The sequence below is a fragment of the Herpailurus yagouaroundi genome, unplaced genomic scaffold, assembly GCF_014898765.1.
Source record: "Herpailurus yagouaroundi ecotype Mexico unplaced genomic scaffold, PumYag 77, whole genome shotgun sequence".
Classification (NCBI taxonomy): Eukaryota; Metazoa; Chordata; class Mammalia; order Carnivora; family Felidae; genus Herpailurus; species Herpailurus yagouaroundi.
Genome location: NW_024412388.1, coordinates 10,705,828 through 10,723,923, shown reverse-complemented (window position 1 = coordinate 10,723,923; position 18,096 = coordinate 10,705,828). Strand labels below are relative to the sequence as shown.

Below are 18,096 nucleotides of genomic sequence, written 5' to 3'. Positions count from 1 at the left end.
TGGTGGCTGTCGGCTGGAGCTCCTCTCCATGTAGACCTCGCCGTGAGGCTGCTTGGGCTGCCTCCCCACAGGGTAGCTGAATTCCAGGAAGTCGGGGTGGAATCTACAAGGCTTTGCAGGTGACCCAGCCTCGGAGGTCCGAGACTCTAACGGCTACCACACTCTTTTGGCCCCTCAGGTCACGAAGACTAATCCAGATTCAAAGGGAGGGGGACTGGATTGCACTTCTCAACGGGAGGAGCGGCAAAGAACCGTGTGGCCCTACTTACTCCACCACGCCCACTTTCCAGACGGAGAGACTGAGGTCTCGGAGACATTTAGCACTCCCCACAGGCAGCAGCTGGAAGGCAGCAGAGATCCGAGTTGGAACCCAGGTCTGCATAAGGTCGGAACAAAAGCCCCTCCCACTCTACCAAGGTGTGCTTCAGACCTGCAAGCTAATGTAAATGGTGGGCTGGTTTAGTTAACAGGGTGTGCCTTCAGAAATAGGTCCAGAAAGACGATTAAAAATAAGGCCGTGTTTGGATTTCTTAAGACCATATGAGTTTTCCTAAGCATTCGGTTTCTTTTCCGAGAGCCAAGTTCAGTCAAAGATTTCATGGGCTAACACTTCGTCAGAACACAAAAAGCAGGCGATGTGGACTAGAAAAATAATTCCTGAATTTGTCCACATCTTCCTTCTCTCTGGCCAACATTCTTGTCCCACTACCCCTCCACTGAAGAAGCTGGAGATATGTGGGTGCCCCGGGCCCCGGGAGGCTGTGTACCGTTTACTCAGCATGTGTACTGCACAAGGAGATCGGTGGAGAGTTGAAAAGCGTTGAGACTTAACCTGCGCTCCTCTCCCCAAGCCTTGTGTCATGGCCTGGGACTGAGTCCGTCTGGAGTAAGGTCGGCATTTCCTATCTTGCTAAAGGTAGCTATGGAAGGTTAACCTGCCAGGTGAGACTAACAATGGGGCAAACTTCAAACCAATGCCATCTAAATTACCTCGAGGAGAGTCTGAGCATCTCAAGGGAAAGGTAGAGAAGGAGAATGTGACAACTCTTCTAACATCTCAAGCATTTGTGCTCTAGCTACAAATTTGCATACTCTGCTCCGAAAAATGATTCTTCAGGCTTGAGACCACCTTCCCGAGTGGGCAACTCAGAGATCATCGATCCCTGGGGTATCGGCATGCCCTTTAAAGGTCTTGCCCTTCAGGGCTTGTCACTTCTCCTGGGAAACCGGGATCATGGTGATCGTTAAATCTAAGACAGTATTATTTACAACACGCACCATTACTTTATGCATTACCAAGAAAACAAACCTGCCAATTAAACCGATGTGCCTTTGATGCTAAGATGTACCCTAATTTCAGAGATAAACATGGAAGCAAAATCGGTCTTCGAATCGATGGCATTTAGGAAAATGGCTCGTCTCCCTAGAAGATGTTGTGCAAAAAAAAAAAAAAAAAGCTTTGTAAACTATAAAGTGCTGAAATTAATTCTTCTTAGACATAGGCACTTTCAAAGGACTTCGTCTTTAAGACTAATGTACTATTAGATTCTCCTAAGCCTTATATAATTGTTTTAATGTACTCACTTAAGTAGTTCCAAAAGCTGCATTTTTACAGTGCCCGAGTCTGAATTGCTTTTCTACATTTATAACATTCCCACCCTCTTATGATTTATTTGTGTAGAATCAACTTGTGAGTTTTCCCTTGAATGGGATTCAAGATCTGGGGCTTGATTCATAGTTCGAATTGACTAACATTTGGAAACAATGAACTGTGTTGTCTAAACACATAAATACCGCAAGAGAAAGGTAGCTAATTACTGGGAGGGAGGGGGCTGGGAAAGGAAAACACCATAAAATCCTGTTCAGCCTCAGGGTGGGGGGCAGGGAGCACTCCTCGGGCCACGTTTCCCAGGCTGCTTTGAGGTTGGAAATGGCTGAGAGGTTTGGCCTTGCGGTTTCCCTCTGGAAAGAAAGAGAAATAGTCTGGAGGCCTCCAAAGAGCATTTGATCCGTAATTCTTCCAATCGGAAAAAAATCACAAGCTCTCCTGGGCCTTGGGCCTCCTCAGGCGCCAGGCTCTGACTTCTCGGCCCTTTGACCCCTCGGTGGGGGGGTGGGGGTGGGGTCACAGCCAGAAGGGGCCCCTCCAAGCCTCCCTCGTGTCTTTAGGGGGACAGCCTGGCGTCCCCCACACAAGCCACACCTTGGAATCAGACAGACCAGAGTTTACGTCCTGCCTCTGTCACTTGTCAGCACTTTGCTACTGGACTTCTCTGCACCTCAGTTTCCTTATTTGTAAGGTGACGTGGAGCGGCTGTAGGGGCTAAGTGTCCGTCCAAGTGTCCCGAACAGAGCCCCTCAGTGACTCCGTCGAGAACCCGCTCACGGACTCTCTGGCTCACATTCAGCTAATAGTTGCTGGCCCCTCCCCCGCTCCCCCAGCGTGCGGCAGGCAGCGTGGGGCTTGGGGACACTGCGACCAGGAAGACGGGTCTGGCCTCTGCTCCCACAGGCCTTGAGAGTCTGGGGCTGGCAGCAGATCATGCGGCAGTAAGCAAACAAACATAGTAAGACATTCAGGGGGTGATGAGGGCCAGGGAGAGAAGAAAGCAAGGCACTGGGTGGTCAGGGAAGCCTGCCCACGAAGGCACCTCCAGGCCATGATCCCTCAGCCCTATGCTTCTCACCCGGGGGTTGGGGGGGGGCGACTCTACCCCCAGGTGGCGTGTGGCAATGTCTGGTGACGTTATTATGACAGGGTGGGGGTGGTTACTGGCACGCAGTAGGTGGAGGCCAGGGATGCTGCTAAAAATCCCACAGTGCACAGAACAGCCCCCACCCCACACAACCCCTCGGAGGATGAACGGGCCCCCGATGTCAATAGCGCTGAGGCTGAGCAACCCTGATCGGCTCCATTACTCTGTGCTATGTTCTTTGCGCCGCTCAGCAGAGCTGATGGCCGGGAAAACCCCTCAGTGCAAGGGACCTACAGTGGGTGACATCGGAGACCAGCCGCCCAGGCAGCGCCCCCTCCCATGGTGGGCGGGCATGCGACAATGCCTAGGGTACAGTCCCACCCCTCCTGGCCTAGGTTGTTCCGAGAAAGCCTCTTCTGCTAACTAAAGAGCAAAAAAAGAAAAAGAAAAAAATATCAAACAACACAGGAATCCGGGGGTGGCTCTAGCCAGCTTTGGGGAAAATGGATTCAGGAACACTTCCATGAGATCCAGTAACAGACTGTCCTGGTCCAGTAAGTGCATCCTCCCTGCACCCCGCTGCACCCCCCGCCCCCCCCCCCCGCCGCATCCCGCCAAGTTTCTGGGCCTACATACGGTGAAAGGAAAAGACCAGATGCAGGGAGAGATGCTGCCTCTAACAGGCACATAGGTGTAGCGGGAGGTGACAGCCGGCAGCCTGGCAGTGAGGGAGGACACGGCCCGTCACACAGAGCAAGCAAAAGAATTCAGAGAGCACAACGGTCTGGGGCCATTTGGACCCCGCGGGGAACCTCTGCGTTACACAACACTGAGACACGAGACACGCAGGCCAGCTTGCACGGTTCCTGCCTCCCCACCGATACCCGCCCCCCCTCCCCCCACGCCATCAGGACTCCGATGGTGCTTGGGAGACAATATGCACAGCCCTAACGCTGTCCGAAACCAGCCACGGCCACTTCATTCTTCTTTGCCAGTGATTTGTTCTAGGGATGGTCGTGTGACCGTCTTCTAGTCAATAAGGAGGGTAAGTCGGCTTGAGAGCTTCTGGGGAAGATTTTCCTCTCTGACAAAGCAGAGGGCCACATGACCAGCACGTCCTTATTTTACCAGCACTCTTTTATTCCTGTTTGGGGAACGGGCTTGTAAGAAAGGATGTGATGCTTGGAGCTCTGGCAGCCATTTTGTGACTATCAGGGAAGGGGTTCCCCAACATGCTGAGGGTGGAAGGAAGGGAACATAGAATCTGGATCCTCAATGACAGGGCAGAGCCCTAAGCCAATTCTGCAACCTTAAGACTTTTTGTTATGTGAGAAATGAAATGGGGGTGCTTGGGTGGCTCAGTCGGTTAAGTGTCCAACTTAGGCTCAGATCACAATCTCACGGTTCGTGGGTTCGAGGCCCGTGTCAGGCTCTGTGCTGACAGCTCAGAGCCTGGAGCCTGCTTCTGATTCTGTGTCTCCCTCTCTCTCTGCCCCTCTCCCACTTGTGCTCTGTCTCTCTCTCTCTCTCAAAAATAAACATTAAAAAAAAAAAAAGAAATCAAATGCATTTATCATTGAAGCCTCTATTAGTTGGGCATTTTGTTACCTGTAACCCAAAGCATCCTAAATAATATGGTTTCTTTTTGTAATAATACCTCTCAGAAAATGTCCATCCCCAGAGGTTAACATTTTAAAAGATGCTCTCTCTAGAACGGACGAAGCATCAGTTATTTAAAAACCTCTTTACTCTGGAATGATGCCCTCTACCCCTGCGGTTTCCACAAAATACAAAATGACTGTATTTAATTGTACGCAGAGTCATGTGCACGGTGACTTAATGCTCACGATCTCCATTCGTGGGCCCAGAATCTCAATACTAGAAATGGCACTTCAAGCCGATTTCCTCCACAATCTCCTCATCTGTCGTCTGTCTCCACCCCCACCCCAGGTAGTACTGACTCGTTTGCCTGGTGAGCACACGATAAAGAACTGAGCCTCCATGGCCAGCCCCTGCTTTCTCCTTCCTCTTTCGAGCGACCTGCTCACAGAAAGGGCACATTCTGCTCTGCTCCTCCACACACTTAGGAGGGGAAGGGCAGCCTCCACCCCTGGGGGAAGGGGAACCTGCTTCAGGCCAGTGCTACCTGCGTCTGGGTGGGGAAATATGTCTAATTAGGGAGCCCACCTGCCTTCCCTCATAGTCACACAATGGCTGCCAGAGCTCCAAGCATCACCTCCTTTCTAGCAAACCCACTGCCCAAACAGGAACAAAGGAGTGGTGGTAAAAAATAAATAAATAAATAAATAAATAAATAAATAAATTTTCTAGTCATGTGGCCCTCTGCTTTATCAGAGAGGAAAATCTTTCCCGGAAGCTGCCAAGCCAACTTACCCTCCTTGTTGACTAGAATGAGGTCACATGACCATTCCTAGAACAAATCACTGGCAAAAAGGAATGAAATGGCCATGGCTGATTTCAACCTGTGACACAGGACACATTCTCCAATGTTATCTTTGTCCGAAATGAAGATGATATTTGGGTCTCGCAGTGTGTGACTGGGGTGAGTTCAGAGAATGGACCCTTTTGGTTCCTCTAGGCAGAAAAGCATTTACTACAGGATATTGATTATATTGTGTGATTATAGGAAGAGCCTAAGGAACACAGCTCTCAGGAATGAAATCCACACCAGGAAACTGCTGCATCTTCTACGAATCAGATGTTGGCAGCCCCAGGACTTTACCTCCTTGGCCACAATCAGGAAGCTACCCCTTCCTCTGCTTCTCCTGCAACCACACCACGCGTGCCAAGACTGCGGCCAGCTGGGCCCACCTCCCAGGCCACTGCTAAAGCGACCACGGAGAAGTAAAAATAAAATGTTAAAACGAATTTTAAAAACTGGGGCGGCTGGCTGGCTCAGTCGGTTGAGCATCTGACTTCGGCTCAGGTCGTGGTCTCCCGTCCGTGGGTTCGAGCCCCATGTCGGGCTTTGTGCTGACAGCTCGGAACCTGGCTCCTGCCTTGGATTCTGTGTCTCCCTCTCTCTCTGCCCCTCCCCTGCTCACGCTCTGTCTCTGTCTCTCAAAAAATAAAAATAAAACGCTAAAAAAAAAAAAAAGAAAAAATTGAAAGTGACCACAGAGAAAGAAAGGACCTTAGATACATGCTTGCCTGCTGAAGTGTAGAAGCAGCGGGCAGGTGTCTCTGCCTCCCTCCTACGTCCCAAACCTCCCCTGAATTCGTCTGTGTGGTCAAAGCAGAACCACATGAAGAACTCTAGCTGCAAGGGAGTCCTGACGCCGAGTTCCCAGCTTTCCCCCCTGCAGGACAGGTAGACCCAGGGGAATGGGATGGAGTGGTCCATGAACTTCTGTTCTCCACACCCATCTGCACAGTGGCTAGGGGCACACACATAGAATCAGACTTCCTGGATTCAAACCCAGCTCTGCCACGTACCAGCCCAGCGACCTTTGGCATGCCACCGAGCTCAGTGTTCATCAGTGTCTCCATCCATAAAATGGGGACAATAGTAGGACCTGCTTTATAGGATTGTTCTGAAGACTAAATGTTGCCTTTATTGAAATCCTTGCTGCTTGCTGTCACGAACTCAGAAACAGAACTGATTCAGGCAGGGAGGGAACCTGGGCACGTAGGACTCATAGAACTGTAGTCAGCACATTATAAGTGCCACAGAAGCGTTTGCTATTCAGAAAGTATTCTGAAACTTCAAAAGCTACTCCCCAGTGACAGCTTAAGATTAGAAGGGACAGGGGCACCTGGGTGGCTCAGTCGGTTGAGCATCCGACTTTGGCTCAGGTCATGATCTCGCGGTTCGTGAGTTCAAGCCCTGCATCGGGCTCTCTGCTGTCAGCACAGAGCCCGATTCAGATCCTCTGTCCCCGCCTCTCTCTCTCTCTGCACCCCCTGCTCGTACTCTCTCTCTAGCTCTCAACAATAAAAATAAACATTAAAAAAAAATCAGACACGGACAGCAGTGGTTAGAAGGGTGTGTGTGTTAGATGTGTACAGATCAACAAAGAATTAAAGATGTCCAAATTCCTTAATGATAGCACTGTCAGGAAGCTTTGTGTTTTCTCGAAAAGGCTGAGACAGTGAAGAAAATGGAAGGAAGGTCATGCCTGACCGCATGCTCTCTGACTCCCAAGGTTTTCCCTGGCAACTGGACTCGTGTCCGTTTTCTCCGAGGGCCATCCAGTTGAGGAGGCCCAAATGAGAAGGTGTCCACAGGGGATGGCTGGCTTCAAGCATAATTCAGTGTCCTGGCAGGGGGTTGGCCTGCCAGCTGATGAAAACAAAATATAATGAAATGTCAACCAAAGCGGACATGGCAGGGCATCGGCTGACATGCCAAGCCGGTCGCCAAACTCCCTCCCGCGGTATGCCAATCACGTGTGGCTGCCCCTCTGGGGTGACGTGACCAAAAGGCACCGGCATCAGATGCTGACACAAAAGGAACAGTGTCTGGGGCCACTGGCGGAGGGGTGGTCACACCCTTGAGGGGCTGTGGGCTTTCTCCTTCGGGCCAGAGGGCCCACTAAGGGCTCTTCGTACTGTCTGGGGCTTGGGAAGAAAGAACATCGGGGGCCGTGCCCTCACATCCGTGTTCCTGCCTGGCTTCCAGAACTGGAATATTGAGATGAGAGATAACTCACCTGTTCCTCCTAAGAAAGACTATTCCAAATGACAGGGACCGCTGAGTCCTTCCCGTGCAGTACGGGTGTGTTAATTGTCCTTTAATTGCATTATATCGCTAGTGTCAACGATGGTCCCTTTTGTCCCAGCATCCATTCCCCTTTCCTGTGCAGTTATGGAATATTCCTTCCATCCCCCATCCCTGTCCCCCAAGCCCACCAATGCAGGCAGGCACATGGGAGCCCGGGGACTCCGCTTCCCAGGATCCTTTGCAGCTAAGCTCTGCTGCATGGCACATTCTGGTCAATGGAAAGTGGCTGGGACCAGCTTCCGAACGTGCAGATCACGTGGGTTTAGAGAATCTGCCTCTGCTTCCACGTTCCCCCTCTGTGGCTGCAAAGGGTGTGGAGGCAGCTTCACCCAATGGGTAAGTCCCCAATACTGAGCAGAGCAACAAGGTAGAAGGAACCTGGGTCCCTCGACAAGCTCACGGGGCAGAGCTGCCCCCGACCACCCTCTTCTAGGCTTTTACGAAAGAGAAAAATGCACTGGGAGCTCGTTCCCTGCCTTTCAGGCCTTTTTAAATAACACTTCAGCTGCACCCCGACGAACACAAATTTGATCTTCGCAATAACCTTGCAAGATAGGTCTGATTTGCTCTCCATTTTGTCAAGGAGCACCCCAAGGTTCAGACAGGTTAAGCGGCTTGCCCACGGTCACAGCAGTATGAAATGGCAGGGCCGGGACGTGACTCCAAATGTAGCTGTAACCAAAGCGTATGCCCTTACGTACTGCTCAGGGTTCTCGCTTCCCTTGGCAGTGCCTGTGCTGATGGCTCTTTCCCCACGTCTACACATTTTAAGACGTTGGGACAAAGAACCTGATATACTCTCTTCAAAGAGAAAGGAAGGGGGGAGGCCTCTTTTTCCTTGGTAAATCTGAGTATTGGAGACTTTGGGGGCTCAGGGTGTGATCAATTGGGGTGATGAGCTGACATCTGTTATTTTTGCCTCCGGTCCCCCATTCTGGTACAAGCACCCAGATTTTGCATGGGGAGGGGGCCTCCCCTGCACTCTTCATTCATGTTGCTCACGCTGGTTGACCCCACTGGGCCCGAGTTAGGCCAACGGGTCCCCATCGCGGACATTGGCGTTTTGGTGGGGAGACACAAATCTTTCAGGGCTAGAATTCGTTCATTCCAGCAGCAAACCCCACAGGACTGTCCACAGGTCCCTGCTACCTGGAACCCCGTGCTGCCCTGAGTCCTGACCCTTCCGAGGCTTGCTCGTCAGCTCTTCCTCTGATGTGGAGAGAGCTCTGTCACATCCTTCCTTCTGAGCAACCCTGTCTCTGCTCACATTTTTTCCAGGACTGGTCTTTCTTCCTTTCAAAGACCCCGCCTGATAGAGCTGCTCTGAGCCCAAGGCAGAGGGGGATGGCTCAGACCACGTCCAAAGACGACACCGAGGTTTCCAAGCACACAATCTGGGAGCCCCGGAGCTGGACTCAGAGGCCAGCGTCACTAGGTCGGGAGCTGGTGTGTCCAGGAAGCGGAACAGACGCAGGTGGGAGTCTGGGGAGAAGATAGAGGACCAGGACTGACTGGGCGGGTGCACGACTGTTTATCTCGCTGGCTTCTGGGGTGTAGGTGAGTTCAGATAAAACTCTCCATGTTCACTGGGGGACAGGATCTGCGTTGGTGCTCTGTGTCCTGGCACATGGACCAGGCCCAGAAGAAAGGCCACCAAGGCTTTTGCCTGCTGGCCACGCCCAGTGTCCCTGGAGCCCCGCTGTGGAGCGCTGGCCCACCCCAGAGCAGAGGGCAGCAGAGCGAGGCCCGGCAGCCTCTCTCCAGGCCCAGGGAGAGCAGCGCCCGGGGAAGCACAGTCATACAGCACTTGAGTACCTCTGTCCCCAGACGGAGCTGGATTTATGGGGCCCACTCGTGGCTCTGCTTCATTCCGGATGCAGAGACCCAGCTGGGGCATCATTCATGAAGGACAGCCCAAGCAACGGGCAGCTGGGCCCCCCAGCTCCTCCAGCCTTGCACCACTGGGGACCAGAAAGCGACGGCGGCTCTGGGACCTCGTTCCCTGGTCCTGTCTGCAGGGGCCTCTGATGCATGGACTTTCTGATCCTGAGTATCAGCACCCCGCCACCCCCCCGCCCCTGCCGCCCCAGCACACCCTCAGGTCTGGTGCTGGCCAGAGGGCAGGGTTGCACATCAGTCACAGACACAGCAGGGGACGGCGGTGAATGGTCAGTGGGTCTGAGTCCCCCCTCTGCAGATCTCTGATGAGGTGATCGAGGACACCCTGCTCCATTTCTCTGAGCCTCAGTTTCGTCCTCTGAAAAATGTCCTTCTCAGGACACTGTGTGGGTCAAGGGAGATCTCTAACACGGTATTTGCTGTGTCATGAGCCCTCCATAAATGGTGGCCATGGCCGCAGTATTAGGCCTAGTAACACAAATGTCTTATTTTTCCCATAATCACTTTCACAATCACAAATCACATTCTATTCTCCTGACCACACCGGGAGGAGCATGGGTGAGACGGCAACTGTTTCCATGTTAGCAGTGAGGGAATCAGGCCCCGAGGGGTCAGGTGGCTTTTCCGACTGAGCCACCCAGGCGCCCCTGGAAGAGATCGTTTTAAAATGGAGGGTGTGACAGAGGGAGGCTCTGGAAGGGTCAGGAGAACAGCCCCCTTTAGTGCGAAGAAGGAGGGATTGAAGAGAGACCTTGCAGCAAGCCGTGCTGGTAAATTCATCACTGGTGTGTGACAGACAGAGCAGGCTGTCAGAACCTTCCCGATGAAGCCCGGGATATGATGAATGACTTGTCTTGAGTAGCCGATCCTTCTCCCCCTCCCCCCATTGGGAAATGGAGATTCTACGGAGGACAGCCCATCCTAAATCACCATCCCTTCTCTTTCAGTTTCAGAGGGGCCCGGAATGCCCGAGGGTCAAGGACTCGGCTAATTTGTGAGCTGCACTCGGGGTGGAAGTCACCCGCAACTCGGCTGGCCCCTGTCTGCATCACGGCTCCTTGCAACACTGACAAGTAAGCTTGGCCCCAGACACACGAACGTGCTCCTGGTCTTGACTTCCAGAGAAAAACATTCCCAGAGGAGCCCGTTGAGGTATCACGGAAAGAGAACCACAACGATGTGGAAACACCCCGAGACTGTGCTCCGTGTGGCGTTCGTGGACCGGCTGTCAAGGAGTTCCAGAATCGCCGCCCGGTTCCGCGGGCCGCAGCGGTTAGAACGTTTCTGATCTGATCACCACGGCCCTTGCCTTATGGTCCTGTTTCCTCCCACGCTTCCTTTTTTCAGATATAGAATTCATACACCATACAATTCACCTTTTAAAAGTATACAATTCAGTGGTTTTTAGTATATTCGCAAGGCTGTGCAAACCATCGCCACTATCGAATTCCAGAATATTTTCATCGCGCCAAGGAAATCCCCACCCATGAGCAGCCACGCCCGTCTCCCCTCCCCCCCCGGCTCTGGCCACCACAGATCTGCCTTCTGTCTCTATGGATTTGCCTGTTCTGTACATCCAGTATGCACGAAGTCGCACGGCACAGCGTTCTTTGTGGCTGCCTTCTGACAGCATCATGTTTTGTTTTTTTTTTAATTTTTTTTTCAACGTTTTTAATTTATTTTTGGGACAGAGAGAGACAGAGCATGAATGGGCGAGGGGCAGAGAGAGAGGGAGACACAGAATCGGAAACAGGCTCCAGGCTCCGAGCCATCAGCCCAGAGCCCGACGCGGGGCTCGGACTCACGGACCGCGAGATCGTGACCCGGCTGAAGTCGGACGCTTAACCTACTGTGCCACCCAGGCGCCCCTGACAGCATCATGTTTTGAAGGCTCCAGCCCTTTTCGAGTTATGTGTCCATGTTTCACTCCTTTCTATGGCCGGGAAATATCCCACTGTATGGACATACCACACTTTGTTTGTCCTTTCCTCAGCTGATGGACGTCTGGGTTGTTTCCACCTTCTGGCTATTGAGAATTGCGCCGCTGTGACCATTCGTGTACGAGGCCGTGCGGACGTTGGTTTTCGTTTCTCTCGTATATACACCGAGGAGTGGAATTGCTGGGTCATACGCGGTTCTTGGCATCAAGAGCATAAAAACCTTGCGACTTGACATACTGGGTCAGGAAGTATTTCTGGGCTGGGATTCTGGGCCACCCGAAATCCCTGCTGTCTTCCCGTCTGGCTCATCACAGAACTGCCATCCCACGCGCAACACCCCAAGTCTTTCAGAAGCTATTAATACCCCAGGTTGAGATCCCACGGCACGAGATCTCTAGGTGCACGCATAGATGATCTGACAATGCCTCCGTACTTCAGTACCAGAAACACGTCAGATACTTAGAACTTCGGTACGGCCTTTGGGGACATCCATTATCTAACGCTGGTTTTATCGGTCGCACGAAGATACGAAGCCACAACAAGGGAGAGGAAGTCTGGGGTCTCCAAGGCTTCCTGTAAAATACTGTGTAAGATTCCAGAAATGAGACTAAATTATACATTACATATATATTTTATTTAGTTAGAACCTCCTTTTCAAAAAGATGTTCTTCAGGGGCCTCCGGATAAAAGTCAAAGCCATTCATTAATTACATCCTGAGTCCCACCGTCACATGAGGAGTTTTGTTTTCTTGACATTGACTTGATCTGATTAAGTTAATGGTCCCCTTTTTGCAGAGCTGGCTCTGGCCAGGCCCATTTCTGATCATTTTAACAACTCGACTGGGTCCTCTAAAAATTAAATGGAAGTTAGCCTCGGACCTGGAGGTACTTTTCCATTCATTTACTGCTGGACCACGTCAATATTCTAAAGAGGTTTCGGGTGTTACTCCTTTTTGAATAATTTATCATCGGTAATGAAAGCTTTAAAAATTGGCTAACATGAAAGCAAAACCGTCATTCCCACAGGTGCCTCCAATGAAGCCTTTCTGGGCAAAAGCGATGAAAACACCCATTTCAGCTTCTGAAGCCCCCAGGCAATTCGGCTGGTGGAGTTCACCTCACCCTGCTGGATAGTCACTGCACATGTGCTCTGAACGCACAGTGCACGAATCAGACATAAAGCCGTGGCACAAGGGTGTAGCAGACAGGACAGGCGAGGTTATACTGCCGTAACAAACAACCCCACTACAGTCAGGGGTTTTGTTACTCATTTATGTATTTATTTTTAATTGTAATTTTGTTTCTGAGAGAGAGAGAGAGAGAGAGAGAGAAAGAGCGCCAGAGTGCAAGCGGGGGAGGAGCAGAGAGAGAGGGAGACACAGAATCCGAAGCAGGCTCCGGGCTCTGAGCTGTCCGCACGGAGCCCGACGCGGGGCTCGACCCCATGAACCATGAGATTGTGATCTGAGCCGAAGACGGACGCTTAACCGACTGAGCCTCCCAGGGCGCCCCCAAAGCCAGAGGTTTTAAATGAGCATTTATTTCTTACTGCATTTCTTACTGTCCTCACCCTGACAAAGGAAGTAGAGCTCACCTGCTAAGACTACCGATTTCTGCATGGAGAGAAGGGTGTTTGCTGATGCACTTTGAAAAGCTGCTTGGATGCTCTGCTACTTGATTATCTGCCACGTTATAAGCAGAGGACTTCATGAGATAGTGAGCTCTCCGGCAACGTAAAGAGAGGAACTGTGTTTTCTACGTCTCCTTTGGCTTTGGTGCTTCGCCACAGGGCCATGCGTGGAGCAGGTGATCAAACTGTGTCAAAGGCAGCAGAGCACAGACAGAGGTCACGCTCATGGGTGCAAATGCTGCTTCCGGCGCTCCTGAGCTGTGTGACTCAGACAGTCTTCTTAACTTCTCTGTGCCTCAGTTTCCTCATCTATGAGGTGGGGAAATGGTGTAGTCTGGTATATAATAAAGGTGACTGAATTACTGCCTATTAAGCACCTAGAAGAATCCCTGCAACATTACGGGCACCACGTTATCGGCTAATGAATAAGTGAGAATCAGCATCTTTTGAACGTTGACTAAGGATTATTTTATCCTCACAGCAGCTCAACACAACAGGCATAGTATGGTGACCATTTTGCAGATAAGGAAACTGAGGCTTGAGGGCTAACTTGCCTGGGGTCTGAAGACTCATGGAAGACAATCTGAGCCCCAGTTGGAAGCCAGGTATTCCTGACTCCACGGCAGACACTCTGCCTCGAAGCTACGGAACCTCTATTTGCAAAAACTGAAAAAGGCTTCGGTGAGCAACAATGGTGCCATCTCTCTTGAGCTGATGTATCGTCTTCATTCAGTCCGTTAACATTCTGGGTTCCAACATACTTCCCAATCCTCTCACGCCCATCCCTTTTTGTAGACTCCCGTCTCCTGGAACGGGTTCTAGGGTGCACTGCATCGTTCTCCCCTTGGCATCACTTACTCCAACAAAACAATTCAAAACAGCACCACCCTCTCCCTTTCCACCCCCGGCTTTACTCAAGTGGCTGTCCAAGGACATGTCCACACAGAGAATTCACACCTCCTGAAACCCATGACGCCATCTCGACAACCTTCTGCCCACAGTGGACCCAGAAGCTGTGTACTGAGCCAACTTGCATCCTGCTTCTCTCTGCTGCAGTCGTGCTTTGGAGAAAAGGGCAGGTCATGCCCTCTCTCCAAGCCTCTTTTTTCTTTCTGTAAAGTTTGTCTTTCTTAAGTTCGCTCCTTCAGGTGACAGGGGGTGAGGACTCCTAACGTTAGCAAAAGGCAGTTCTTTGAGGAAGCACCCAATGGGGAGACGCTTCCATGGTGCCGTGCTTGCTAAGGGGGGGAGGGACAGTTATCTTCCAAAATGAGGGCAACGTGCAGGGCCCAGGCGAACTGGACACTTCTGTGTCCCTTTGCCACAGCAATGCACCCACCGCAGAGCTCTCGAGCAGATTCTGGGCTGCTGGAAGAATTGTCAGTTACCCCGTCTTTACGTCTAGGATGCCAGGCTCTGTTCTAGGGACTAGACACTAGGGCTGCACGGGACAAGGTCCCTGCACCGACGGAGCTCCCACCGGGTGGGTGGACTGAGATGTGCTTGCCACGGGCTGGGCTGGATGTAGCACAAGGACTCGGGCCTCATTAAGATGTGAGCCTTGAGTCTGAAGAATGGAGGGGGCCTGAGCTCTGGCGGGGGAAAGTCAAGGGCGGGGGAGGAGACAGGTGTCTGACAAGATCGTGCACAGGCCAGGGCCAACCTTGACTTGAGGCATATGGCACGTATGTGCAGGAATGACACCCAGAGTTTGGTCCACGGGAGGGCAGAGCTCTGAGAGACCAAAGACACCAGAACAGGGATGGAGGCTGGAAAGGAGCTGATCTGGCATTTCCAATCAGAGAGAGAGAGAGTGCAGGTGGGAACAGAGGGGAGGTGGGGCCCACAGAGAAGTGGACAGACTTTCTCCCATGAGGAGCTCACCACAAGTGGAGGTGGGGGAGAACAGGTAATAAACCAACAAGGAAACCTATACTGTACAAGGTAGAGAGAAATATAAAGTAGGCGGGGGGGGGGGGGATAAAGAACGGGGTGCCAGTGAAGCCTTCCTATTTCAGGCCAGGTTTTCTGAAAGGTGACATCTGAGCAGAGACCTGAGTGATGGGAGAACGAGGAGAGGCACAGACAGCATGTGCAAAGGCCCTGTGGGAGGACAATGCATGGCATGTCACAGCAATGCTGGCAGAGAATGAGCACGGGGACGAGTGGCAGGAGATGAGGGCAGGGGGGTAGGTGGGAACCAGACCCCATAGGGCAGCCGGAGGGAAAGAAGTTGGGCAAATTTAGGTTACATTTTTGTGGAGGTTCTGATGGATGGCAGAGACGGTGAACACTGAGGGTGCCACGAAGCCCGAATTTGAAAATAAACTTAACTGCAGGGAGGGCAGCAAGGCTGTGGCTGGAAGAGTATAAAAGGCTTTTGACCTACTCACTAAGGGCCAGATGAGCACCTACTCTGCGCCCTGCACGCGGTACAAAGATCGCAGCTGGGCCTGTGTCGGTTCCCAGCCTGCTGGGAGTCCCCGGGCGGTGGGTACGCACACCCCCTCACAGTGTTATCCGTGTGCGCGGTGGTTCTCATTCTCTGACGACCTGCGGGGCAGGTGCTGCTGGGGTGGTGCAGCCAGTCCCTGGCCCCTTGGAGCTGACTGTGCCCGTCTCATCCCAGCTCTGTAGTTCGGGACGTCAAGTCAGTGGCGAAAGTATCTGCACCATGGAAATCGGGGATCGCCGCAAGCAGCCTCCCCTCCCCCGTCCCGGGGAGAGCTGGTGGTTACGCACTGAGCAGCACAACACGGGCTACACCCACTTGGCAGAGGAGGCCACCCAGTGCCCCAAGTCCAGGGACCCCCTGCCTTTTGTCAGTTTGCAGAGGATCCCGGTAGCGGACAATCCAGCGTCATTCCACTTTGGATGCCACGGAATTTTCAAGGCTTTCCATGCCTCTTTTGGATCCTGACCACGTCTGGTTTAGATCAAAGCCTGAAATCCCTCGTGGGCTTTCTTGCCATGAAGGGGGCGACCCCCCGGCTGACCCCTGAAGGCTACGAGGGGGCATCTAGAAAACCCCGTTGGGGAGCAGGGGGAACCGCGCTGGGCTGCATCTGTCGGAGCCGGGAGAGGAAAGCAGGGAAGCGGAGGTTCAGGGTGAGAGTCCGTAAATGCCACCTACGTAATTGCTGGTGAACAAAAAGTCGGGCCCCGTGGTATTCCTTTTGATTACGCCGAAAAATCCAATCCAGCTTTTTTTTTTTTCACTTCCTTGGGTGGAGGCTGTGGGCTGTGCGGGTTCACGGGGCGCTGAGCGGGGAGGGGCCGGCCTGCTTGTTTGCCAAAGACAGACAACCCGGGGGGCTGCCCAGGGCTCCCTTCTACCCAAAGTTCTCACCGGCTTCAAATATAAACTGGGCTCTCTCCTGACCTGTCTTGAGCCACAGAGGGTAAGGAAGGCTCCCAGGAGGAAGAATAAGAGCACGTATTTATTGAGCACTTACTGTGTGCCGTGCACTCTACATACACACACAGACCCCCGCATGTATTGCCCGCAACACCCTGTCCATCTTACAGCAGTGTGAACAGGTACAGAGAGAGCTTAGGTCACTTGTTTGAGGTCACACAGCCAACAGGTGGTAGGGCTGGGGCTTGAACCCAGCTGATACGGCTCCAGACTCCCAACCCTGAACAACTAAACTGCATGGGACGGTGGCGGGTGGGTGCAGAGGTGAGCCACGAGGCACTAGGAAATGCTCTGAATGTAGTATCGTATTTCCTCAGAGGAAAGGGAAAATGCCGCGGCTCCTTTCAGACCTTTCCGATCCAACAAGGACGGGCGGGCCCCCCCCCCCCCCCCCCCCAGACTGCACCACCAAGGCCTCAGTTGCTGCCCTTTCCACTTCTTGCTGGGGCCACCACGGTGGTCCCTGGAGGTCCCTCCCTCCAGCCTCACCTCCCCCGCATTTCTGCAGGGGGGTGTCCACGCCCATCCCTCTATTGTAGGAAGCTGTCAACAGCCCCACGGCCTGGGCACAGCACACAGACCCAGCTGGCCGGACCCCCCCGGCCCCCCCCCCCCCCCCGGACACTTTCCCAGCAGCATCGCACCGACCATGTCCCACGTGCCCGTCCTCAAGTGCACACTGCTTTCCTTGCCTCCATGCCTTTGCACATGCTGTTCCTGTGCTTGGAATGCTCCCTTCCAGTTTCTGCACCTGCCGGTTCTTCGTGATGCTAGCAAGGCTCCTCTCCTTTTGGAGACACCCTGACCTCCAGGGGGAGGTAAGAGGCCCTCTGGGTCCCCACAAAACCCCTCCACCTAGTTGTGTCTGCCTGCCTACTGGGCTGTGAGAGTCTTTGGGGGGCAGGGGCACTGTCTCGTGCAGTTTCCTTCCCTTAACACCCAGCAGAGTATCTGGCACACAGTGGGTGCTCCATAAATAACCACTGAAGAGATGAACGGATGAATGAGTGGCTGGCCACCTGTGAATCATCTATCCTTTCAACCAGGTAGCGAGTCTGACTCCTGTCCTACATCTGACAGCCAAAGGCAGCAGCCCTGTGCTTTGGGGATGGGCAGGGGTGAGGACGGGCATTTGAAGATGAGACTCAGGAGGGGCATCAAAGGGGCCGGAGGAGGCGTTTTGAAAGTACAGCCGCAGTTGGGACAATCCAAGTCCCCGCAGCACTGACCGAGGTCACACGGGCTGACGCGGCCGTTCCTCCAGAAAGGCGAATCCCACCCCCAGGCCCAGGGACCACGGCAACGACAACAATCCGCAGCTCCCTCCACGGGATCAAATGCGTGGATGAGGGGAAGCTGTGTGTGTGCAGAGATTAAAGGCTGGCGGTGAGCTGCTTCCGTCCTGGCGGGTCAGGCAAGCGTGGCCTGCAGGCCTGGGAACCGCGGTCCGGTGGCAGGATGGATTAGGCCTCGGATGTTCCGGAAGCTTGCCCAGCTTCTTAACCACCTCCTGCTTTCTTCTTCTCCTGGGGACTGAGCCCGCACCGGTGTCCTCAGTGGAGTCCCAGGTGCCCCCCCACCCCCACCCCCTGCAGCGTTGCTGGGTGCTTTGTGGGCAAGTGGAGGGAGGTGACAGCAGATGGGAGGTGTGTCCAGTGAACAGGGTGACATTCCTTGATCAGATCCCCTCCAATAGCGGTTCAGAAGTCACGCGGATGCTAAGAGGTACAGCATGTTGGCTCATTAGCCCAGCAGAGCTGACGAGGGGC

The 18,096-nt window shown here is 53.0% G+C and overlaps 1 protein-coding gene and 1 non-coding gene across 2 annotated transcripts in view; one reads left to right on the top strand and one right to left on the bottom strand.

Annotated features, from left to right (window-relative positions):
- KAZN (kazrin, periplakin interacting protein) overlaps positions 1-18,096 on the bottom strand; it is a 465,989-nt gene that overhangs the window by 262,995 nt on the left and 184,898 nt on the right. The gene's annotated exons all lie outside the window — the stretch shown is intronic.
- TRNAR-UCG (transfer RNA arginine (anticodon UCG)) lies at positions 5,602-5,685 on the top strand. The gene has a single exon. It is a non-coding gene; the product is annotated as a tRNA-Arg (tRNA).